This window comes from Nylanderia fulva, unplaced genomic scaffold (genome assembly GCF_048542155.1).
Source record: "Nylanderia fulva isolate GAGA-0341 unplaced genomic scaffold, ASM4854215v1 Scaffold13, whole genome shotgun sequence".
Lineage (NCBI taxonomy): Eukaryota > Metazoa > Arthropoda > Insecta > Hymenoptera > Formicidae > Nylanderia > Nylanderia fulva.
Window position 1 is genome coordinate 248104 of NW_028189518.1, and position 26303 is coordinate 274406.

The 26303-nt window shown below is 37.6% G+C and overlaps 1 protein-coding gene and 1 long non-coding RNA gene across 5 annotated transcripts in view; both read left to right on the top strand.

The window, feature by feature from the left end:
* The window catches only part of LOC146724457 (uncharacterized), a 44841-nt gene extending 30476 nt beyond the window's left edge, over window positions 1-14365 (top strand). The window contains exon 3 of the long non-coding RNA XR_014924050.1: window positions 14348-14365. This is a non-coding gene — a long non-coding RNA (uncharacterized LOC146724457). The remainder of the gene's footprint in view (window positions 1-14347) is intronic.
* Window positions 1-26303, top strand: part of hiw (MYC binding protein highwire) — a 184172-nt gene that overhangs the window by 98311 nt on the left and 59558 nt on the right. The gene's annotated exons all lie outside the window — the stretch shown is intronic.

The window sequence follows — 26303 nt, forward strand, 5'->3', positions numbered from 1 at the left end:
TTCAGTGCATTTTATAATATAACTGTATTTCATATAATTAAACAAAAATAATATTTGAGGTGGACAAAAATAATATTTGAGGTCAAATATTGAAATATTTACGTTATGTCTTCTACTGTAAACTATAAATGGTTAATGTGAAATAATAATTTATATGTGTATGTTAATTGAAATTTATTTCAAATATTTAGTTGATTTTACGAATCAGAAATAAATATTTGAAATATGTCATATTTTCTCAATAATATCTATAAATAATCAATTGGAAATATTTCTCTGGTTATATGAATAGTAAAATATGTGAATATTTTCAGATTTTTTAATTTTTTAATTTTTTTTTTATTTTAATATTCCTATTTAATATTTTTTATATATATTCCTGTTTTATATGTTTCCTATTTTTACTTTTCTTTTATAATTTTTTAAATCCATTTATATTTAGTCTTATTAAATTATATTAATTTTTCCTTTTGAACTAAATGTGTGCTCTTATTTGGTCATTTTCCTAATTATTTTTTATTTATTTTTCTTAATATTTTTATAATATATAATATTTAAAATAATTCAAAAAAATTACATTTAGAATGGGCAGTGCAAGTTTGAAAATTTCAAATTTTAATAATTATTTAGAATTTATTTGATGATTAATTTAAATTATCTTTTAAATAATTCTAATATATTTGGATTTGTAGACATCTCGTATTTTTGCAAATAATTAAAAAAATTATTCATTTTAGACAAAATATACAAATATTTTCAATAATCCACACTTAAAATGTATTTATCACTGAATGTAGAAGACATAATTATATTTATAACATATAATTATTTAATTTATAGAAAAATTGTTTGAATATATTATCTTGAAATATTTAAATGTAAAATAGAATTATTTTGAACACTCAAAAGAGTTTGTTCGTTGTTTATCCATAATATTTACCGAATAAAATTAATCTCGAAAGTGGTATGCGTATAAGTATATAGCAAGTGTGCTTCTTCGTCAACGTACGTTTCGTCTTATACGTGTCAGACGATGGTGAAACTTGGTGACAAGAACGCGAGTGTTGCGCGGCATGTACGTGTCGTGAGCCGCGTCGGCTTTTCGGGGTAGAAGCTTAATTTATGATCACGAACCATCCATCATCGAAAACCCCAAAGCCTGTCTGCCGACTCCCATATCCTACGAGAACTTTTGCCGCGGCTCGGAGTCTGCCTCTGGTTTTCTCTCTTGCTTAACCTCGACGTAGAAGCGTTGACACGTGACGAGAAACAATGCTGCGTACAACGATTCGTGCTCTCATAATGGAACTCCTTAAAATGTCAGTGTGTTATATTTTTATATAATACTATATGTATCTTTATAAAAAGTATACACACAAGTATGTGTTCTCTGGCGAATTCGCGCCACTTATAGATAACTTTGTTTTACTTTGCCGTAGTAGTTTGATAAATTTTCGCAAAGTTTAATTCTCTCGTAAGTGAGCTCGATGTTGAAACACGAAAAGTCGATAATTGAAATTGAATTAATTTCTCATAATTGCATTTATATTTCTCTATGTTTTACTAATACCCACATCTTTCTTCCCATCCTCCACTTCTCTTGATGAGATGAATATGCGCGCTCGTTAAATATTATAACGTTTTTATAAATCGTTGACGCGTCTCTGTCGATCGAACAAGCGCGGATAATGCGATTTCCAGCTCAGTCAGCTCGTTCGAACGAAGTGATAATTACGCATTGTTTCGCTTCGTGTCACAGTCGATAATTGGATCTGTAGTGCATTACGTAGAACATTGGGAAAAGTTTTTTTTTGTGGACGACGGTTGTAGCAGATGTCTGTAATATTCATCGCGTTAAACACGTTTGTATCCGATTCGACGTTGCAATTACGGTATTGCGTTTAATCGGTTATCCGGCAAACCCGGCATGCCGTTTTCCATCAATGAAGCATTACGTTTGCTTGTCGGATCACACGAGAGTCATGCGTGCACATGTAATATTTTGATCGTTTGTAACGTCACATTCCGTGCGATAAAACTTTCATGTACTTGACTACCAAATAGTGAAAAGTGCATTTTATAAGATAATAGTTGATTTAATGTATTAAATAATTTAATGATTGTACGATTTATTTTAGAAGAAAATATATGATTCTTTTGGAGAATTGGAAGCTGAAGATTTACAATTTGCTTAACTAAATAATTTCTAAATAATTTTGCTAATTATTAATGCATAATAATTAACATCTTATATAGTACTTCTTTTTGTCTCTTTTACTGAGAAAGATCTCATATTATAGAATTATAGTTTTATATATATGGCTGTAAAAATAAATGCAGATGCGGCGTGTCAGATGTTACAACTCGAGTTGAACGACCTGTCGATTAATATCGAACTGCAGAGCAAAAGAAATCGAATCGCTGAATTGATGAAGATAGAAATATCGAAAGGGAAGTCCGGAGGTGTAGAGATAGAAAGTACGTTTTTCTCCTTTCGGTTCGCGACATTCTTAGAGGGGATGATAAATCGCTGCATCCTCCTTTCGAGCGCGAGCGTCCGCGCGGACTCGAGTATCTTTAATGTCTCGGGAAGTTCTTTTACGAATGCGGCAGGGAAGAAGCTAAGGCAGACGAACTTTACGTCAAGATAATCCTGTTCTTCGACGGGGCGGCCAATAGAAAGAGAGAGAGAGAGAGAAAGACCTTCGTACGGTACGAAGAGACTTCGGAACTATCAAAGTCGTCAACTATCGTGCGCTCCCTTTTTTCCTCGCTCATCCTCCGTGATTGTTGCTACGGGGCAGCTACGTTATATTAACCGTGATAGCATCTTGCGCCAAGGATATCCCTGGAAGATGCCATCGGGTGTCTTTCCCGGAGCGAGTTTCTCGAGCACGATCCTAAAAGAAAGGGATTTGTGCATTAGGATTAACGGATTAAGATGGGATCTATTTATTTTACAGATTGTAAGTTTTTTAAAAAAGTACATAAATTTTTTTTGAAAAGATTAAATGCTCTTTGTAATAACGTAACATATTTCATTGACTTTGACCGCATCTGATTAAACTAAATATTGGGATATTAATAATCGCGCAGTTCCGAGCGATAATTTGACAGTACGTCTAACAGTTAAATTATTTGCGTAAATTTGCACATTTGGAAGTTACATCTCGGGGTTAGATCTCCAGTAGATTCCGGCCGCGATTCGGTTAAGCTATCAATTCCAGGTGGTTTACAGTTACAAGGCTAGTAGCTATTTAGTAACTGTATATGGCGCTCGCGCAGAGACGTCCATTTAAATACGGTATTCCATCGGTTAAACAGAGTTAGTGGCGTTGTTTGAAATAATTGTGCGATGGTAATAATAATAATAATAATAATAATAATGTGGGAACGACGATTTATCAAAATCTTGGATAAACAATTCATTGTGTATGTCGTCCGGCAAGAAATAAATCTCAATCTGGTAGACGAAATTATGCGGGGGATAAATATGATTCCAGGCGGAGATATACTTTAATAACTGTCTTCAATTTATGTTGTTTCCTTCTTCTGGTATCGCATTATATTTGTAACATTTCGTGCTATGAATATTAATTTTTCATATTTATTAGCGACTGTATTTTCTATCGTGAGATTACGAGAATTACTGTCGAAGAATCTCACTGCGCGAGTATAATAATATTTATACATAAATATTCTTAACACAAATCTCGCGCCTGAAATTAATATATGCGTTTCCCGTCAAGAGCGCTTTTTAATAATGCAAGAGCATATTTAAGGCAACGCAAATTTCCTTGTTTGTTCGCGTTTGGTCAATGGCTCTCGCGTACATTATTCGTGGCGATTCGAGCCGAAACGCGGCTCCCTCGCGACGGTTTCCGCACCAGGTCTCCGCATAAAACGCGGAGAGCATTTTGATTCATTTTGCTCCTCGATTTCCGGTCAATTATCGAAACTGCGCGAGGTGGGGGTGGAATAGATCGCGCTCGAATTGGATTTTCAAAGCGGTCGGCGTGTATTACTGCCTACCTCTGTCCCCTATCACCTCCAAGTCCCAATGGGTATTCGGGTACGAATCGAGAGGAGGAGGCATCTGGTACCAGCGATCGTTCCCATTTGTTATAGCCGGATCTAATTGCCGGGACGAAATGACGTCGCGGCCAGAAATTACGCCATATATCCGCTACGTATCTCTCTAGTGATTGCTTTACACCGTCGAACTCTCGGGCTAGCCGATGCGTGTACGTTCGATAAAACTGAAGTGTACACACTCTCGCGTCTCTACGAAGATATCCATAATTCCGTAGCGAGATTCGCCAAACGACGGAGCGTGCCAATTTCCTCTCGCGCGCACGTGATGCGCGCGATTGATGGTCGCGGAATTCAGAACGTTAGAATATTAGTATCGGACGGAATCGACATTGACGAGCGTAAAGCGGCTGTGCTGTGCGATATCTATCTAGATATATGTCTCTCCTCGATGTATCCTTCGATACTTGATGACTGAGCAATATGAGCTATATGACTGAGCAAAGAGTAGGGCAAGTAGAAGTAATTTTATTCGTATGTTTTTATAAAATTATCGTGCTATTTAATTTTGCTTACAGAAGTTTATAGTGACTTTAATAATTTGTTTGCGATAATTAATTTAATAGGAGTTACGTCACTCAAAATTGATATTATTAAAGAAAATATGTGAAAATTATTTTTAAAGATCTTTTATAAAAAAATTGATTATCAATTTTTTTTCTTAACAAGCTTTAGAATCGCATTTACTTAATATTTTTTCCTGCGTAAGTTCTGCGAAAATTCACTGCATCTAAACGCACATGGCACTAGCTTGTAACGACAATGTGCGACCGTCGCGACAGACATGGAGAAAATTGGTACAGGCGGCCAAGAGGTATTTCGTACCGTGCACATATTTGAGATTTGCATAAACATTGACAGTGTTCACTGAGTGGTTTGCGAGCTCATGCAAAGTGGATGGATACCGTGTCCGGTCCAGACTAGTTAAATTAGAGAGGCATTTTAACACAAGAACATCAGGACTATAATTACACATTTTCCGCGTGTAAGACGTCATATGGAAAGATTACTCTATGTACCACTACAAATTAATTAACTGTAGAGTACTAACAGAAATGATAAACAGGCAAAATGTAATTTATTTAAAATTAATTATAGATTAAGATTCAAAAGATTTTCTTAAAAATGGAAAAATAATCGTAAATACAATGATTACATAAAAAGGTGTAATTTGACAAATTAATTGTATAATATATATTTAGTGTTACATTTAGTAATGAATTATATATAATTTTAATATAGATATTTTTATATAAAAATAATTATAAATATGTTAAAATTAGATAACATCTCTTTTAAAATCATAACGAGATAGTATCATAATAAAAGTAATTATAATATTGCTAGATTATTTTTTATAAATTATCTCATATTTTTAATCCAAAGTCGAAGTAACTTCTCATGCAAGAAAAGGGATTCTGAATTTATTGTTATGAATGCATTTTATAAATTTAATTCAATTATGGATAATGCATCATGAAAGCACGTATATTATTACAGTCACGTGACACAGAGATAGGCTGGAAATCGTAATTGACACATTTCTGCCAAATTGGCAGTGACAGTTCAGAAATTTGTACGGATATTGAACGCCGTTACCAATAGTACTGACAGTTCATGAGCGCATCATTCGCGAAGGGGTAGTGGTTACACATGGAGAACGGAAGCAAGATAGATAGAGAGAGAGGACGAATCGTAGTATCCGGCCGCCGTGGAAGCAAACGTGACCTCAAAATCAGCATGCAAATTCGCCAAATAATTATTCCGACTGTCCGTCTCGCCCCAGGCTGCTACGGAGTTCTCTTGATTTAGGACTACGGCGCGTTAGGTCGTATATCGCATTCAGCATTAGCCATGTACGACGGTACGGTGTATATACGAGGGCGCGCCGCGACTGGGTTACGTCTTACGGGCCCATAGAGGCGGATCTAAACTGGCGGAATCCAAAGGGCCGCAGGGTGTCCTTACAGCGAGCTCTGGGAGACATTTAACTTCGTTAAATATGGACTACGACGGTCGTGACTATCCTGCCGTAGCTCGCATGATATATGTACACACGTAGCTGCAAACGGTTACTATTATGCTCACGCCCTTCAACTAGGTGCAATCGTATTTCGCCTTTCTCGATATGAGTATTTAAACATTTATCAAACTCTCGACTTTATACGTGACGTCAAAATAATAAAAGCGATAAGGGTTTCGCGTACACGCGTGTACACAATTACAATTGCTTTCAAACGCGTGGAATGATTAACAAAAAAAAGTAGTGGAATATGTGTATGTAATTCTCTTTACAACTGATATGTTACTTATATATTGATTGGAAAATGTAATATGTAAGAGCAACTTCTTACAGTAACACTTCTCTCGCACGTGACCTGTTTTAAACATAAATAATTTAAAGATGAAATTGTTGGAAGAGGAGAGAATATTGCTTCAAATAGATTTGTTTTGGAACGAGAAATTATGATTATATCCATGTTGATGTACAAATAGATCGCGAGGAATGTCGTCGATATTTGTAATGAAGCTGGCAAAAACGTGATTTATCGATTGTTTCGTGTCGTGTTGGCCGAGCAGGAGGGAAAATATTTGGAAGATCGCCAAGTCGTGTTTAATTAATCCGCTGGCCATTAGCGGCTACGGCAATTGCTGCATTGTCTTTTAACCGGTCTGTGTAGCATGAGAAGTAGTGCAGCGTCGCTTTAGCGAGACCGGAATAAACAGGGAATTGAAGTATATATTCTCTTTAATGTGAAAGGCACAGAGAAGTTTATCGTGTGTGTCGGTGAATTTTGTTTTCCCGTGCAATAAACGATGCGCTTATTAGCAGTAAACATGCTTACAGTAGAAGTTCATTATAAATATAAGCTTCCTTGATTAATCCAAGTTCTTTTTGTATCATTATTAATGAAGGAAATACCCGTTAATCCCCATAGTTTTTAACGAGATATTCTGTATTAAGCGAAAAGCGAGCTTTTTCGGCATTTGTAAAAACCGAGGAGCAGTAATGTTTACTGAATAGGGTTGGAAGTTTTTTCCGCAGGAACGGGTTCGCCTTCTCGTCCCGAAGAGAAGACCCTTGCTCGAAAGAATACTTGCGAGAGTCGAGCACGTACTACTTGCCAATCGCCAGGAAAGGGTCTTTCTCCTTCTGCCTGTGGCCGAATGTGTATCGACAGATATCCTTTTCTCTCAATACTTCTCGACCATCTAAACAATCTTCTTTGTTACAGTTTAGTTATCTGACGGAACTTGATCGCCTAACAATATTAAGTATCGACTGAAACTTTTTCTTTCAACAATTTTTTAGTTAGGTTATTATCAGTTTGTTGTGCCAGAGCTCAAAATTATAACAATTATCGATTATGTAATATTTTACGATTAAATTAGAAATAAAAATTGTGAATTTGTGAAAATTGTGAGGAAGAGACGAGACGTATTTGAAATCAGTAAATTGGATTATTAAACAACAGACAGCTTTTTATCGGAAAGCTTGCGAAAACTTTATATAATAATAGTACAAATCGAATAGCCAAATCACACACTGAGTCGTTTCTCATCCATATTTTGTATGAGCTTTTTGCTGAAAAGAAAAGCCGGAATTGGGGTTGAGTAAAGAAGGTTCGACGAATAAACGTCGAACCCACGGCATTCTTGAAGAACGAATATAGCGAACGAACACGAATAGCAAGGGGTGAAGACTGAGAAATATGTGAAGGTAAATCCCTGTTTATGAGGGTGATAAGGACCGTCATTAGAGGCATCACAAAGGGGAAAGAATGCTTTGCCGACGAGGGATGGTTTATCGACCACAGGGATACATATTTGAGCACCTATATACGAAGTTCAATGGGGAAAGGAAACCTATAAGTTACACGGTCAATGTGCTTTGACGTCAGAAAATCATAATTTCCATTCACAATTTTCCTCAAATTTTTATTAAATCGTTACGTATAATGTAATGATTAATATTGAAAATATTACATAAATAATAAGATATATGTATAAAACGACTTTCGGAACTCTTATTAAAGCGTGCAAAGATTTTTTTTACGGCGATCAAATATCATAAATTATTTATTTAAATTCTTTGCTCGAATTTTTTACACAGTCTCTTAATATTTAAGAAAATATATACGCTTTCTTGTGCGGGATTATCTGTCGGGCGCGGGTGATAATCCCGCGTGTCAGAAAAGTCTTGCGCCTTATATCCTCTCTAGAGATGACAAACGGCAATTGCGGCTGCGTTCTTTCCTCTTTTCATGGTTTCTCTGCCGTTCCTTCGCGAATACGGTGGGTTAGGGCGTTGAGCTTAGCCGTAAATTTATTTTCCGGAGAGCCCGTCGGAAGTCTTGTCCTCTACTCTTCTTCCCGACTCCGCCAGGAAAGCCGGACACTCCGGGTTTCATTGTTTACCGTTGGCCAAAGGCTTGACGCCAACGGGCGGATATGGCGGCCCGTCTGAGAGAGGAGTTTAGTTTGACCAATACTCTTTTCGTCCGAACTGTTCTGTGCCGGACTCGACCTCGTTCCGTGTACTTTTCTAGCCGGCCACTCTTCTTACAGTGTGCAGTTACGTACTTCGGCGCGGCGTAATCCTTCTTGTCTGCCTTCTCACATCCTGATCGATTAGCGATTGGGAAAATCTAAAGATGCAGCAGGATTGAGGCAATTTGTGGTTTTGTCAAGAAGAATTTTTTTTTAAACTTTGAAAATATCGCTTCTTTTTCTTTTTGAATAGAAAGTTTTGTTAGAAATATCGAGGATTTTTAGAAATTAAATGAAGACTTTGTGATACATTTTTATATGTATCTCTTACTCAAATTTTTATTAGGCTATTTTATATAATGTATAATGATAATAAATAATATTACACATGAATAATTTTGTATAAAACATGTTTATTGACGATTGAGGTTTATATATTTTGAATCTGCAACAGCATCAATCACACATGTAAATATATTTGAAAAAAAAAACAGAATTATAAAAATATACAAACGTATCTTTTATTATTTAGCATCGTGACAGTTAGTTTTGCATCGCGCGAATTCTTCTTATTTTGTTTCATGGAAGAGAAAAAATGTCAACTTTGATATCTTGAAATATTTAATTGACAAATCATTTATATTTCATAATTTTTCAAGTTGATTCTCTCTGTTCTAAAGGATCTCATAATTTCCAAAGTCCAAAAAAAGAATACATCAATGGCCCCGTTTTCCTCCGACAACAATGGCTCGGGGCGTCGTCACTTCTTCTGTGTTGGAAAAATTTCATACGTCTACTTTATATCGCAGAAGTATCTCCTCGTACATACTACGTTACCTCTCGCGCGTGAGACAGAAGAAAAATATCCCGGGATCTCTCGGGAAACTTACGCGCCCCTTGTTTCGAGGTGAAAGTTTTCGCGAAAACGGAGAAAAATTGACGTCGTGCATCCAGGGTAAAGCGGTCGTTGCAGCGCACTTGATCTTCGTCGAGCGAGTGTGTTTCGGTCTCTCGCTGAGTTCTCGCTTCTCTGTGAGCTATTGGCGTCTCACTTTTCGCATACAATAACGTACAAAATAATTAATGTACTAATTTCCACAATTATTGTGCGTAACAAAGAGTCGCAAAATGATGACAATTCGTGGATTTATAAGCCTCGGGCTGCGGGACTATCGCAATCATGCGATTATCAAACCCGTTCGTATAAAGACGTTTGTCGATTGTGGTATCGCGCAACAACGGATGTTCACGGAATTCCCCGGATTCGGCGGGAACACCGGGCGGAAATCACCGGTACTATGATTTCTATGCTCGGCGGCGATCCACGTTAATCCATGGCCAGGTCTGACGGGATAATGGAATCGTTTAACGCCGGAATTTGGGCGATACTCGAGACAAGCGGCTTCTCATACCCTTGCCCATCTCTCCCTTGGTTCGTTCCCTCTAACCTAGCCTCCCTTGTCCTCCCACCCGCTGTGTTAGGCCACACGCGCGTTGCAGAAAGCCCCGGTCGATCTATTGGAACGCGCGCCAGGCTTTGTTCGCGTGCCAATTGCAGCCGTTAATTGGCTATAGCCAATAAAGCCCTGATTAGCACAGCTCGGGAGATCCGTAGATCCACTGTCTATCCATCTGGATGCGTGCGTTAAGCTCTATACATCGCCAAAATGGTATCCGCCTCATCGGCGACTGCTTATCAGAAGCAGCGAACGTCTAGCGTCTATCAAACGGATATATTGATAATCCCTTTATCTTGCATAGGTGAATCGTGTTTCCGATACACGTAATATCTCTCGTTCGAAGAATACTTTATTTGTTTAGATATTTATTAACGTGAACATTTAATTTGCTGTCATTAATTAACGCGCTGTTGTTGCATTAAAATATTTAATTTGCAATTAAATGAAATGGATGTTACATTTTGCACACACGGATGCTTTGCTTTCAGAGTACATTTTTAAACGGACGACGCTGTGTTGTCTGTTAGGAAATGCAACGTCGGTTCTATGGCTATGATTTTCACGGATTTAGGGATTCAGAGTTTTCGAAGATCCCTGGCGGCAATGATAAACATTGTAGTTTATTCTCAGGTGTCTCGAATTATTTTGGGGGAATTTTCATCGAGCGAGAAATTGTAACGTAATATACGAGCTTTGTTTTACGTATATCCGAGACGATTTGAAAAAGTAGAAAAATTCAGAAATACGATACAAAAATAGAAAACTTTAGAAAGTTAAATTAGATCCGTCAAAATCAATTTTGATGAATAGAAGACGCAATAAAAGATGGAAATTTCAAACTTAATATAGGAAGACAAAAAGCTCGATAAACAGAAAATTGAGATAAATATCGAGAGAAGGTAAAATATCTGTATTTAATTCGTCTGTCAAAATTGATTTGTTGAAACCTGTATGTTTTAAAAATTTTTTGGTCCAATTTTGCGAGTAATATACTTCATGTATACACATTTCTCGATTTTTTTTTCTCGAAAATATCATACGTTGCGTACTCTTTATAGGAGCGTATATATTTATGAAATTTTGATACAGAGAAATAGTTGCTCTACATATCTCGCCGGCGAGAGAGATGGATTTTATCTCTAAAAATATTTATTGCCGGATACGACAGACTTTCGTACGGCGCATTTACCTCGGAATATTTCCGCGTCGGGCGGCCAAACTCCCTCTTTTTTTTTCATCGGTACGTGATGCCGGTCGCGTATCCCGGCGCCCACGAAAGACAGAAAGGTGCGCGTGACCGTCATGAGAACGATCTTCTCTCTGTCGAGTGCATCCGCTGGCTGATCTCTGCTATCATATGGCACTATTGCGCCAGCCAGAGCGGGGAAATCGACGTGGAAAATATTTTACCCTTTCAACACCTTCGTGTCCTTTCGTCCCGTCGACGCTCTCTCGTTTCACTCTCTGTCTCTCACTCGCTCTTTCACGTCGCGCATGTAAGTACATACATATATATATATATATATATATATATATATATATATGTATATATATATATATGTACATGTGAGTGTAGCAAATGGTACTTTGCTCACGTTCTTTTTTCACTTTGCACGCGACGACACGAGAAAGAGCTTATATACCTTGTTCGCGCCAACCCTTAGCGCGAAACTCTACTCGTGGCAGTACCCATTCATTTGCGCCGGATTTTTCGCGTTCGCATACATATGTTATATATACAGTATACTTTGCTGCGGCCTGATGTCTTCTTTCCAGGAACTGCATTTTATTTCGGTAAGGTTTGGTGTTTCATTCACCATATATGTGCACGCGCTTTCAGCGCGGAATTTCCCGAAATATTGTGAAACAGCGATATCGATTTTGTATTATTGATGCTGTTTACGAAATTATTGTACATTTTGAAAATACAGAGTGCCCGCCGCGGTTATTCTTTTATATTGCGATTACATTAATACACGTCCATTTTATTACGGCTTGTAAAATCGCGCGAATTAAAGATAAAACGTATTTTGCGGTTAAACGATAAAATAAATGTTGAATAACGCTTGTAAAGCGGTAAATAAACGAGTCATTAGCGTGAATGTTAACGGAGATAATTGATTGCAGAATGACTGAAATATATCGCGCTAATTGCGTGCAAGTGGTTCTCAATTAATGCCGGACTAGCGGTTTTTTTCTGTTTTTTTCCTTCGGGTCGCAAAAAAATTTGGATCGTCGCGCGTGAGAAACTTTTGCGAGAAAATCCGTCTTTATTCTTTTCGCGAGACGCAAACGCGGTGTAACATAGGGAAAAGAGATAAAGGAGTGAATGAATTAGAGACACAGGGGCGGTTCGTGGCACGCGAGTTCTGTGAAGATTCTCGGCCAAACGAAAATGAGATCGAGTCCGAGAGTCGAGGCATACGTAAGTAAGACGACGTGTTTAATGGTTTCATTATAGTATAAGAAAGAAAAAAGGGCAAACGCGAGAGACCGCACGCGGGAAAGGGCGAAGCCCTCTTTCTGATAGGATTTTTCCACCCTCTATGGCTCTTTTTGAATTTCCTTTTACCTCGTTGCCATTAAAACCGGAGCGTATATTTCCTTTCTCGTCGCGAAACCGCGGCGGTCCTTTTGTCATTCTCGCGTTGCGCGAAAAGCGATTTGTTCCACCGAGTTGTTCGATTCGTCGTTTCAAGCCTTGGCTTTAAGGGACTTTCGGTTGACGTAAATTACAAACACATTGAGCCAATCCTGTGGAATATTTTATACGCGCGCGTTTATTCTCAAATTGATAGAAATCTCAAATATATTGTAATTATCCTGTAAAATATTGCATTACACTCTATACGTAATTGTCTTTTAAAATATCGTATATTATTTATTTTAATTAATAATAAGTGAAAAACCTAACGCGCCGAGTATTGACTTTAGCGAAGTTTGTGCATTTTCGTGCATATCAAAACAAGCGTACGTAAATTTATATAACGCGTAATATTAATATTTCGATAAACTTGAGAGATTTGTTGATTTATCACTGTCTGGCGTAGGAAACAGAGAGAGAGAGAGCCGTAACTGATCCAGAGTGCTTTATGTCGCACCGTGCACGATGGTAGTAACAAGTGTATTTAACGAGGCGATTGCATTAAAAGGGGGATAGAGAGGGAAGTCGAAAAAGAGACAAATCGAAGCGTTCCATGAGTAAAACACATTTTCTCGTTTACGAATTGAAAACATCGCGCTTGATTGTTCAGGCGTTGATTCAATTTTGTATGCTGATTGTAATTTCACATATGTACGCGTTAGATCGTTAGTACGGTCGCAATGGCCTCCGATTTTACAGTGGAGCTTAAGAATTTTTTTTTCGATCGACGTTGCAACTGTAAATAAATACATAATGGATATAATGTTCGGAAAATGTGTACCGTTTTGAGGATCAATGCGTTGACATTTTGTGAATTGGCCGGGCAGTATATCACTTAAAACAATATGCGCATTGTGCGCTTGTGCATTGTAAGCATCCGTGTTCGGGGAACAAATACAAAAAAAGTCACTTTCCCGCGTTAATCTCCCATGTCGATGGGCGTCGGGATTTACGAGAGCTTTACCATAACGGAACAGTTGTGTCCTGATTAAAAAATCGAGAAAAAGATAAATATTCGTGAAATATCGAGTTCGTGGGGGGATATTTTTCCCATCGAACCTCGGGGGCTCTCTTATCATCGAAATGCAAATATTTATGAACGCGTTATTCTGATTCGAGCGAAGTACGTAAGAGATCGGAATCGAGACCATCCGAATGCGAAGCGTCGAGTAAAAAATGTTCGCTAATGCAATTAAAATAGTTTTGGAACCCTCTTCGCGCGCGCCGAGTTTCTTTTTGCAGTTGTTCGGTATGTCGCTCGTGCGAGTAATTTCGCGAGATGCTTTCCCCGGGCAACGTTTAGAGACATTCCATCGGATTATAAGAAGCGAGAAAGAAGAAATTGCGCGCGCAATTCGGAACAAACGGGTTTGAGCGTCGGGCAGTTGTCGCTACGAGTTTTGGCAGCGATTAAGGCCGGACAAACTTTTCCCGGTTAGTGGTGGAGTCTCTCTCTACACAATAGAAAAAGGAACAATCTAATGGAAATACGATTAAACTCGTCGCGGATGGCCAACTTTTCGGGTGCGCGACTTGTTCCGGAAACTCGTGCGGAAACTCGCGTAGTGAAACCGATATGTTCCTTAAAATGTGTGTGTGTGTGTGTTTATGTGCACACCGAACTGTCCTTTTAAAAGACACTTCTTTTCGTCTGTTTCAGGTAAGAGACATAAGCGACGATTCGCCTTGAGCTTGCGTTTTCCTTCTCACGGTGAGTCTTGCAATCTTAGAAATATATATAGGTTTGTATACGTGTTGCATCGGGATTTTTTGCGCGGTTGCTATTTTCGCGCACATTCGCGGTTTATTTCAACGGTTGGAATCGATTCCGGCGCTCATTGTATTGATCTTCGGAAAGTAGTTTGATTTCAAGTGCATCAGCGTGAACGTCATTATTTCGAATTTGGTACGCGAATCGAGTTTAAATGAATTTCGTGGCTTTCAACCGTCGGGGAAAATTCATGTTGCGGCATGGATATTGCGTTATAGAACGACCTATATGGGCGCGTTCTCTCCCTCTATATATACATATATATATATATATATATATATATATATATATATATATATATATGCGGAAGCGACTAAAAAGCTATAATATGCGCGTAGCGGTTGAAGAAAAATAAATGCGAAATAAACGCGGAGGCCCTGGCAAAAATTTGCGTTGGCTTGCGCGATGCATAAAACATCGTTAATTACTTTCTGCAAAATTAATTATCGTTTTCGCAGCGCATTTCTCTCGAGACAGGTTGGAATATAAACGCGCGGCAACTAAGAAAGCGGGAAGAGGATTCGGTGGAAAATCTAAAGACGCGCGCAGAGTAAAGAAAAGTTACGCCCTTCCGCTGTTTCTCGCGCAGTGGCTGTATTTTTCTGTCTCTCGCGACAAACCTTTCTTCCCGCCGTTTCTCCAACTCCCGGCCCATAAATTCACAATGCTTTCGTAACGCTAGTTTGTTGTCTTTACGTCTACGCGCAGTAATTTACATATCGCACACCATTGTGTATTTTCGTAATTGTTTGACGTATAAAATGCATACGCGTGCCGCGGAATTAATATCAGGTTTTGATCAAATAAGTGTTCCCGAGAAGTTGGATGAAAATTATCAATTAAACGTTCGCGCGCTTTTCACGCCAAGATTTAGGTCGCGCGATTCTTCCGCGGAGTCACAACGTGCAAATTTTCTGCAATTGTTCTCGATCTTTCCCGCAGGCATTTATCTCTTTCTTCTCGCTTTTTTTATAATCTTCTTTTATTTCAACTTCTCGTTTTCCATCGTCATTTCCGCGAGAGGCTTTCGAAATATTTTATGTAAAACATGTATCGTTCCCATCAGGATGTTGTGAACGCGTACGCGGACGTGCGCATTATAAAACATTTTAAAATCTCTTGTTTTTTCCATATTTATTTTATCTAGAATCAACTTTTTGAGGAAAATATTGGAGCACTTAAAAGTCAAGTAAGTAACGATCGATTATTAATAATAAGGAACTTTCGACAAAGTTTAAGTTTCAGGAAAGAAAGAAGATGCAATCTTCTGTTAGTTTTAAGGAAAATAAATTAATTTTTGAAGCTTAATTACAAATAAACAATGTACTCTCAATCGATATTTTTGCTTCGTTAAAATTTACTATCAAATTGAGCCAAAAATTGCTGCAGTTAAAAAGTATCGATTTGGAAACGATCAATATATTATGCGTATATTGTGCTGAACAAAAATATTGGAGTACCTACTTAAAAGTTGAGAATTAACAATCGATTAATAATAAGGATCTTTCGACATATTAAATTTTGGGGAGGAAACACGATGCAATCTTCAGATACATTTAAGAAAAATAGAACACATTACTTTTTGAAGCTTAAAATCACGAATAAACAATGACTTAATCGACATTTCTGCTGATTAAAATTTACCATCAAATTAGTCAAAAAAATTGCTGCAGGTAAAAAAAAATATCGATAATTTGGGAACAACGCGTATACATTACGTGTTTTAATCGCGATCTGGTCGAACAATTTTCGTAATTACTTCTGCCCTTTCGTGCAAACGATCTTTTCCTCTCTCGCGTACATTATTTTTTTGTCTTATATTATAGTTTATTTTTGGAATTTAAATTTAAAATTTAAAATGTCATATTTAAATTTTTGTTAATATCGAGATTGTTCTAAAATATCCATCGCGATAGTAGTTGACGGCTCTTTTTCAGAGATAGGATTATACGCTATATTAAATGGTTTAACAGAGTCGCTTTTATTATAATATTGATAATGTATTATCGGGTAATATGAATGCAACAGTGGTGTTCTTTGCGAGAGACGCGGCGTGTCAATTAATATCGGCGGGTTGCAGGTGTACCAGATGTATGCTAATACCGTTGAAAATCATATCCGCACTATGCCAGGATCGTGATTACTGGAAAATGTAAATTACCACGAGCACGATGCGGATTGTCTGACTAATATTTACGCGCTCGCGCCCATCGTCCAATTTATTATCGCGACCGCACGTTGCTCTTATAAATTAGAGAGTTTGTCGATACGTGCTCGTGGAACCGTCCTAAATTATATTCTCTTTTTGGACATTTCTCTCCGTGTTACGTTTAATTCCTGACGAAAAGAGTAATAGTTTCCATACACGAAATAAAATATCTCAAAAAAATATGAGTAGAGATAATAGAGAATTTTTTCACTCTTGACAGATATTTTTTAGAATTTTTTCGAGATGATAATAAGCAAAAAATTATGAAATAAAAATTATATGATGATATTATTAAGATAAATAGAACTCTGCAACGTATATTATATAATGATTTCTCGGTGCTTGATAATTTTAAATAATTCTCCAAGTTCGTGAAATGAATAGGTCATTATTACGAACGATTTTATAATGCTATTATGTCTATTAATTTTATATTAGGAAATTACTACGTCGCGTCTCGCGCGCTCGATGTGCCTGCATTATTTCGCCCGATAATGACAATAACAGCATTAACGGTAATAGGAATGATAAAACGCTTCCTGCTTGCGATTTTCGATCGAATGGTCCCGGTGCGGCTGAAATCGTGACACATTTCGAAATGCTGCAAATTGCAATTGCATTGCTCATTCATGGACCTGTATTTCTCATTTGACTTGTTGTAACTTTTGTTAACACTATTATTTACGGCGAGTATTCACACTCTCGTCGAAATAGTTGGTATAAACGCTACTGCGTCGATTATCTCGCTCGAGTATTTGAAGTAGTCGAAGAGAGGTAGCTCGAGTAGGCGAGTTTATCGACTCGGAGTATCTTGGCCGTATTGTGCGAAAGGGAGTGAGTTTTCTAGGGGAAGAAGAAGAGGAAAAGGGGTGGGGATTGCATAGGGAGAGGGTGGCCGACCGCAGGGTGTTATTTGCGTTATTTATGCGTCCCACGAGCATCGCTGTGTTTATAATCGGGGGTACCCGCTCTCGACAGCCGTGATTACACATCGTTATCCTAGTTAACCCGCCGGAAATGACAGGCCTCGGAATCGCTCCCGAGTGCTCACGACGGAGCTCGATATGACGAAGAGAGAAAGTTCAAGTTGTACGATCTTCGTGGTTATTTCCGAGCTTTCGAAAAAAGTTTGATCTTCTCGATTGCGATTTCGGTTTGGCATCGATCGACCATTTTTATTATTTGTTCGCCAACGATGAGATCGAGGCAGTTTCATTTCAGTTTCGTCTATATTTTGAAAAAAATATATATGTATATGTATATATATATATATATATATATATACACTGAAAAAAAATTTTATTGAATTCGAATAAATATCTATTTCAATATTGCCTAATAAATCATTCATTTGAAACTAATAATATTGATTTGATGTGAAAAACATTTATTTTTGATACAAAAGAATCCTTTTCAAAACAGATGAATATTTTTTGTCAAAAAAATCATTTATTAGGCAGTATTGAAATAAATATTTATAAATTTAATAATTTTTTTCAGTTAAAAATATATATACATATATGTATGTGATCACTTGCTTTGAATACCTACAATTATTATTCCGCTTTGGCGCACCGATGACGTTATAGTAATCGCGTTGCTAATAACGGCCCCGACCTGTTTATTCGTGTAATTATTACGTTCGCTGTGAAAAAAAGAGAATAGCGTAATATGTGTAATTACACCGCGGCAGAACGATCTGCCATGGCTCGATTGTGGCTTGGTTGTGCTCTCGGATATTTATATTTGCAATTTCCCCTAATTGTTTTTCGTCTTGCCACGTGCAGGGACGATTTCCCGCATCTGTGACTGCATCCAAGCTATCTTCTCTCTCCCTTTTGCTTTCTCTCTCGTTTTGCACTGCATATGCTCGTTTATATTGCGCTTTTTGGAACAACGTGTTTACGACGTTATTAAGATAATACGATCGTTCCCTTATCTGCAATTCCGTTAGCTGCAAGCGCTGTGTTTCGTGAAGTGCAACGATTAATACGCGAATAAATAATCGAATTTATATAGTACATTGAATAATAATATAACACTTGAGAAGTCGGTTGACCTTAAAAATTTGTTACGCCTAAAAATGGTATAAAATAAATGAGCGAAATAAATTGACAATATATATCATCGCGAGATAAATCGCCATTCTAAATATCACGACGACCTACGAGCGATTACCCCGGTGGTATTTAATTCGCGGGTTAATCACCTCGATTAATATTCCAGTATCGGTCGGCGTCAGACAGATGTATATATGTATGTATGTATATATGCGCTTTGCATTTTCCATAATGTGTATAGGGATAAACAGCCCCCTTGGGCTTTGTCAGGAAGGGCTGGATGGGAGGAGTGTGACAGAGATTCCGTCTACTCGTTAGCCGTGCTACACACGGTAAGTGTTAATTTGCTCGGAAAATGTCGGATTGGCTCACAGTGCTGCACGACGTCTCGCATTTGTGCTAACGAACCCGGAGATCCGTTACTCGAGACGAGACACTTTGTTTTACTTGGCCGACTTTGAAACGCGTTGGCGTAATTCTTTCGAATAATATTCCTCTATTATGTTCGTATTCAATTACTCTCGTAACGATGCGTAATTCAGGATTTGATATTACAAAAATAATATTGAGATTATTACTATATAGTATAAAAAAATAAATAAAATCTTAGTTATTTCATACATATTTAAAAATATCTAGCGTTGCACATGTTTATATATATTAATTGCAATTAGCTATCTTGAAAATTTCTCTTTGATATAAAACTCGTAAAATTTTTTGGTAAGGAAAAAAATTGGCACACTGCACTGGATGGGTTAAATTCGCGACGTTTAACAATATAGGAGATTTCACATCAATATTCGACGTTTTCTTTATGAGGAGAGGACCATTTAATTTAACGTGTTTATATATATTAATTGCAATTAGCTATCTTGAAAATTTCTCTTCGATATAAAACTCGTAAAATTTTTCGGTTAAGAAAAAAATTGGCACACTGCAACTGGATGGGTTAAATTCGCGACGTTTAACAATATAGGAAATTTCACATCAATATTCGACGTTTTCTTTATGAGAAGAGGACCGTGTAATTTAGTATATCGGATAATATTTTCGGTGGAGCGAATCGAGGGAACTTTTTATTTCATTGTGTTCAATTTGTGAAAATGGAGATTTATTTTTGTAGTCGGCGATTTATACATGACTGCTTTTTTCGGTAACCGTCTTCGGTCGCGACTTCTATTTTAACGCAAAATGTGTCGAATCATGCATGCGCACATCTTGAACGCGCGACGGCCTCTCGATGTCCGATTAATAGTCTGCGATCGATCGTTATATCTCTGCATTCCGCTCGCGCGCTGCCAAAGTATATAGGGAATTTCCCGATTAGAATGCCTAAAATTCCACGAGTTGAGCCGTCATTGGCGTTATTCGTTCGCCGGATATGCGAGTCTCGGCTTTTCGCCGTAAAATCGCCGTTCGGGCATTCCCTCGAACGCAGATCGGTCACGTTCGATCATCTTCATTAAATCCAATCGCTGTGCTTTGCAGCGGATTGTTGAAATTGCTCGAGACTATAGTACAATGCAACACATATACGTCATAGTGTGTTTCGCCTTCCGGTTCGGTATTTGGCGATACAATCGTATTAATGCGCGTGGTCGGTCGTTTCTATATTAGATTATATCCTGGATACACAGAAGAGAAAGAGATCCGATATCTCCGACATTCCTTCTTCCATTTTCTTTATCGAAGATCCAGAAAGTCTGTTAATTTGGACGCGTAACGTAAATTTCGTCGTTTTCAGGCGGGATTCTCTCGAATGCCCAGCCTTTCGAAGACCGTTATTGGATTTCGTGCCATGCCAATCAACAAGTGTCCACTTAATTAACGCCAATGTATTCCCTTCGCCGTTGTCATCGATTTGCTAGTCAATCTGATTTAACGACTATGGCATACGAACTATTCACGACATATACGCACAAACGTAATTATAACGAGGTCATCAGATTTTTGCATTACGAGTACTAGACACGATTATTATTCGATCTGGAGAGAATGAATGCTACTGGAAATATCATAGAATTACCATGAGATTACCATTAGAATGGCATAGAATTATTGGGTCGTTGCATACGAAATGTCGAGTCCTCAAAGCTTTCATTTTATAGAACGCTTTTATAAAGTAAATATAGTACAATTTTATAAAAGTTTATATTCGGTTCGAGCGAAGTGTTTATTAAATTACGATAAACTCGTAGAAACGAAAAAAAAATTTATACATTTACATTCGTAATTTTAAAGTCAAATAATTACAGGAACAAATAAAGTTATACATTTTTTAGAGAAAAATTTATGTGAATCGGAATATAAAATTTTTAACGTATATACGCACACGAGATATAAAAGGATTTTTTTATGATTCAGCTTTTTATATAATTGTATTTTTCTAATTTTTTAAAATAATTTATACGTTTATGCGAAAATATATAAGCTCATAAAAGTGTCTTCTTATTTTTAAAAATTAGCAAAACTATATTAATTGTTATAATTACATAAGTATAAACATATAATGATGTAAAAATTGATATTCAGCGATCTTTTCTTTCTTAAGGGGTTACACTTACTTATGAGGTCGAAAAAAATGTATGTTTAGGAGAATGTTTTTTAAACTGCAAGATTTTTTAAAATAAATGATTAATTATTCAAATGTATATACACTTTGAAGATTCTATAATATTTTTTTATTACAAAATATTAAAAAACAAAAAAGATATCAACAAGAGCTGTTCTTCAAAATGTATACATTCGAATAATTAATCATTTATTTAAAAAAATCTTTGTTTAAAAAAAAATCCTAAAAATACATGTTTTTTACGACCTTACAGGTAGGTATAACCCCTTAAATATTATAGCTAAAACAGTTTACTCCACTTTTGTTATGATATTTTTATCGAGGACAAATCAATCAGAATATCCTGCGATTCTTTCGCTGATATTACGTGACCAGGCGAAAAGCTTTATCCGCCAACCTCTTCCGCCCTTCGCGTTGTTATACAATTAGTGCAGTCGGGGGGATTCCCTCAAGAGATTTAGAGTTTCCTCTCTGTGTCGGAGGCTGCATTGCTCTCCATCTCTCCGAGAGAGAGAGAGAGAGAGAGAGAGAGAGGAACCGGCCTGCTCTTTACTCGTTTACCTGGCCTGTCGCTTTCCGTTTCGCAATTGAATAACGCGAACAATGGTTTACTTCTGCTCGAATATCTCGTCCCCAATTGCGGTTGCCACGCTAATGCCGGGAGCTACCCCGGGATTCTTAGACGATTGCGTTCTCGCCGTAGAAACAAATTCCATGACAATGCGCCCGCGATCGCGCGTTAATGGCTGTTGCTGATCCGATTATGTCCTTAAATATTATACGCGATGGCCTCGTGAATCGCGGTGTACCTCAAATTCAAACATCCGGCGCGTGCTGAAAGTAATTTCGGTATTATAACCCATTTTAACCGGAAAATTTGTCCGCTATATACATACACGCAGGCATGCGTCTACGCTAAAGAAATTGCGCTGCGTGAAATATATTGAAATATGTATAACATGATTTGCTCATATATCATTAAATATTAATTTGCTGACATTTATCACGTTTATCATGATTTATCATATTTTCGTATTACTCTAATAAACCACAAGCTATATCGAATATTATTTTATTAATTTCTATGAATATAAAGACGTGGAAAAATTATATCGTTGAAATTATAATAGTAAAAGAAAAATAAAATCAATAAGACTGATATAAATATTTGAGATAAAAAATTAAAAAATATTGACTTATAAATTTTTTTTCTAATCATTAGATTAAGGATGAAAGGATAAAATATTATAAATTATTTAAAGATGACTCTTCTTCGTGGAATAATAACGTCGAGACATCCGTTTCCAATGTCTCGACGAGATGTTCGAAAACTGCGTTTCAGGCTGAGCGATACGTGTCATCAATAAGCAAGTCGACACAATATTATACAACGTACGATAGATATACGACGTATTTTCACCATATCTTTTATTCACCCTTCATGCGAATGTGTACCTGCCCGTTCCTTTCACGCCCGTTCCTTATTCGTGCGGTCACATATTTGATGAAATAAAATATAATGCGAGTGAATATTTGTAGAAAGTAGAACGGGAATATAGAGAGAAAGTCTCTTTCCTTTTGAGGCGAGTCGCGGCAATGTCGCTGCTTCCCTCGTGTTTTCTCGCTTCGATTGGAAATAGGGATAAAAGAAGGTAGTCAAAATGCATGCAGGAATGATCTTTTCTGGGAAGGCAGAGCGGAGGAAAAAGGAAAAATCGTAGCCCGATATAGGGACGGCGAGCAGAAGAAGGAGCGCGAAAAACCGGGAAAAGGGAATTTTCCAGCAAAGAGGAGAAGAAGATCCACTCTTTCTCCCTTCGATGCACTCGCGAGTTCTGCGAAGACGCGAGCAATAAAGTCGGTAATCCTACGATAAACACGTCCGAGATGCTAATCCTCGTCTGCCGCGGTAAATAGGCGATTACCCGTTGCAGCACTTGGAATAATTCGCGACAGCCGCTTTGTGCAATGGGTAAAGCGCTGCCACGTACAATGATAATCGTTGCGATGTCTGAGAGGCCGAGAGTTTAGAGTTTGGACTTTTACCTGATTAATATGCAACGCGTGCGTTGCGCATTCGACGCAATTGCAGATTAAAGTTCGTTCGAATCGTTTTATACCGTGTAGTATATTGATATAAATCATTATCTGGAAGTTACAAGTTTGGAAACACATATGAATATATCGTAACATATTTAAAGTCAAGATATAAAAACGTCATTTAAAAATAATAAAAAATTCGAATAAAAGTATTGGAGATTTCGGCTCTTAAATATCATCATTTAAATATCTTACGATATATTCATACGAAAAATCTACACGGATGTGATTGTTTAACTGTATTACTGTATGTGCAAAACTATTTTGTGCCTGAAAATTGTCTAATACGAAATTCAATTTTAACTTGAGCCGCTCTTTTAATAATTTTGTATAAAAGTGAATTCAATACTTCATTTTACGCTATAGAGAAAAAGTGAAAGAAGGAAAGTTGGGTTGTTATCTCTACTTACTAACGCCATTATACAGGATGTTCTCCAAGTGAGGTAGATCAGGTTGTAGTTTTAAATAGGTTTTTACGACATATTTCATAATTAATTTTGACGGAAAATATGAAATGTATCTCGTAAAGTATTCATTCTTCGATGATTTAATCTTTAATACTTTCATACATAAAATAATGAGACGAATGAAAGAAGGGTGCAAGAGAAAATTCTCAATTAGGTTTTATAAAAATGCCAATTAATGAGATATTTTTCATTTTCCATCGATTCAAAGCTACGATACAGAGAGACCGAAACATCCAGTGAGGTAGATCAGGTTGTAGTTTTAAATAGTTTCTTACGACATATTTCATAATTAATTTTGACGGAAAATATGAAATGTATCTCGTAAAGTATTCATTCTTCGATGATTTAATCTTTAATACTTTCATACATAAAATAATGAGACGAATGAAAGAAGGATGCAAGAGAAAATTCTCAATTGGGTTTTATAAAAATGCCAATTAACGAGATATTTTTCATTTTCCATCGATTCAAAGCTACGATACAGAGAGACCGAAACATCCTGTCAAAGCGTCTTTTATTTCGATCTTTGGTGGATATCGCGTTCTCGCGGGGACATCGCGAGAACCGATAAGGATTTCGTTTCGCCCGGGAGTTTCATTAAGCGGTAATTAAGTTCCGCGCGCGCAAGTCCGTTCGTTCAGAGACATTATAAACCGATGCATCTTAATCATTCTTCACCCCGACGCGTATCTGCCTTCCAAACGACGTCTTTTACTCGCTCGTCCCTTTTATCCCCCTTTCGCTTTCTCTCCCGTTTTCCTCCTCCGTTTCGTCCCCTTTCGGGAGCTACTCGACTCTCCCTTTCTCACTCCTTCCGTCTCCCTCTTCGTTTACAGCCTTATTACGTGGGATTAGATTAACTTTCGAGCGCAACCCACCTTGTTTATCCTGCTACTCGGCAGGTATTCCCCGGCCTGTACTCTTGATAACCGGGGATGATCTCCGGTAACAGCCTTAAGGTAATAGCCTTAAAGAGTAGGTAGATCCGTCCCCGGGCCTTGTTCCTTTTAGACACGGATTTAGGAAGAGAGTAGTTGCAATTCGATCTTGGAAAGTTAGCGTTATTTAATATCTAGAGGAGGTTTCCGAAATAGCACTCGAAAGTGAATTGTCCTCCCATTTGCATATACGATACCATTGGGAATTTCATTTCTCGCTTTAGCAAGCGATAGCATCAATATGATAATCATTTTATTTTGGTATGATTATTATAGAAATTAATCATTTTTTTTATTTACACATTATGTTTTATACATTTATAAAAAATGAGACTAATTAATCTCTCTTTTTTAAATATAATTTTAATAATAATTTAGTATTGAAAATGTAGCATAATTTAATGAGCGCATAATCCAAGTGCATCTGTTGGAAACGTTCGTGCAACAGTGGTTTTTGTATATTCTGGACACGAGTTCCGTCCGGAGTCGCATCGATATTAACGTCGCGTACAATATATCGGGTATTGTTTTCGCGCCGGGTGTTCGCAGGGGTTAATATTCAGCGAGTCGTCGGGTTGCGGCAATCGAGGAACGGTAACAGGAAAATTTAACGGCCTGAACGAAGTCAGAGCCGCGAACGTGATCGAGGACGATTCCGAATGGTGGACGCGCGATACGTGAAAGATGAAAATGCGCCACGCGGCTCTAATACATGTAGAGGCGATCTTTAATAATAAACTATTAAATTACCGGCGAATGAGAGTTTGAAACTTCATGACGCACGACGCTCTCTTTCTCTCGCTCGCATTCTCGACTGTCGTTCATTCTTAACTTTTTCTCTAGCATTTCTTCCGCTCGACCTCTTTCTAGATGTCTACGAATAGCTCATAACTTTGCGGTTCTAGCGCCATCTCTCTTATTTCCATCCCTTGTTCACCGTTCAACCTGTCCTGTTTCCTTCCTCTCTCAACTTCTTGGTTCTGTCTCGCTTGCTTCTTATAGCCTTCGTTCTTACTTCGGGTATTCTTATCCCAGGGACCCCTTTATATCGTAATTACCATTTTTATCCTCCTTCTTACTTCCTTCTTCCCTACTGCTAACCCGACCTTTCTCCTCCTCGCCGTTTGGTCCTCCCATCGGAATTCATTAAAGTCTCGGGAGTATTCTCGCGTAACTAGGGGACTTCTCTTCTCTCGCGATGGAGAAGAGACTCTTTCTTCCATCCGGCGAGGAGGAAAAAAATTCAAAGAGGAGATCGGGTCACGTTCTCCGACGTGGGAGAAAATCTCTCGGCAGTTTCCGATAGACGACGACGACGACGACAAAGTAGACGAAGTAATCTTGTGGAAGTTACTTTGCGTCGAGGAGTTTCCGGGGTAATGGGCGCGATTGGTACCGATTTCGTTAGGAGTATATTTAATTTAATAAAAGAAGCCGTCGCGAGAGAACGCGGCAGACGAGACAATAACGCGCCGTTTCCTCTTTCTTTTTTGTCAACG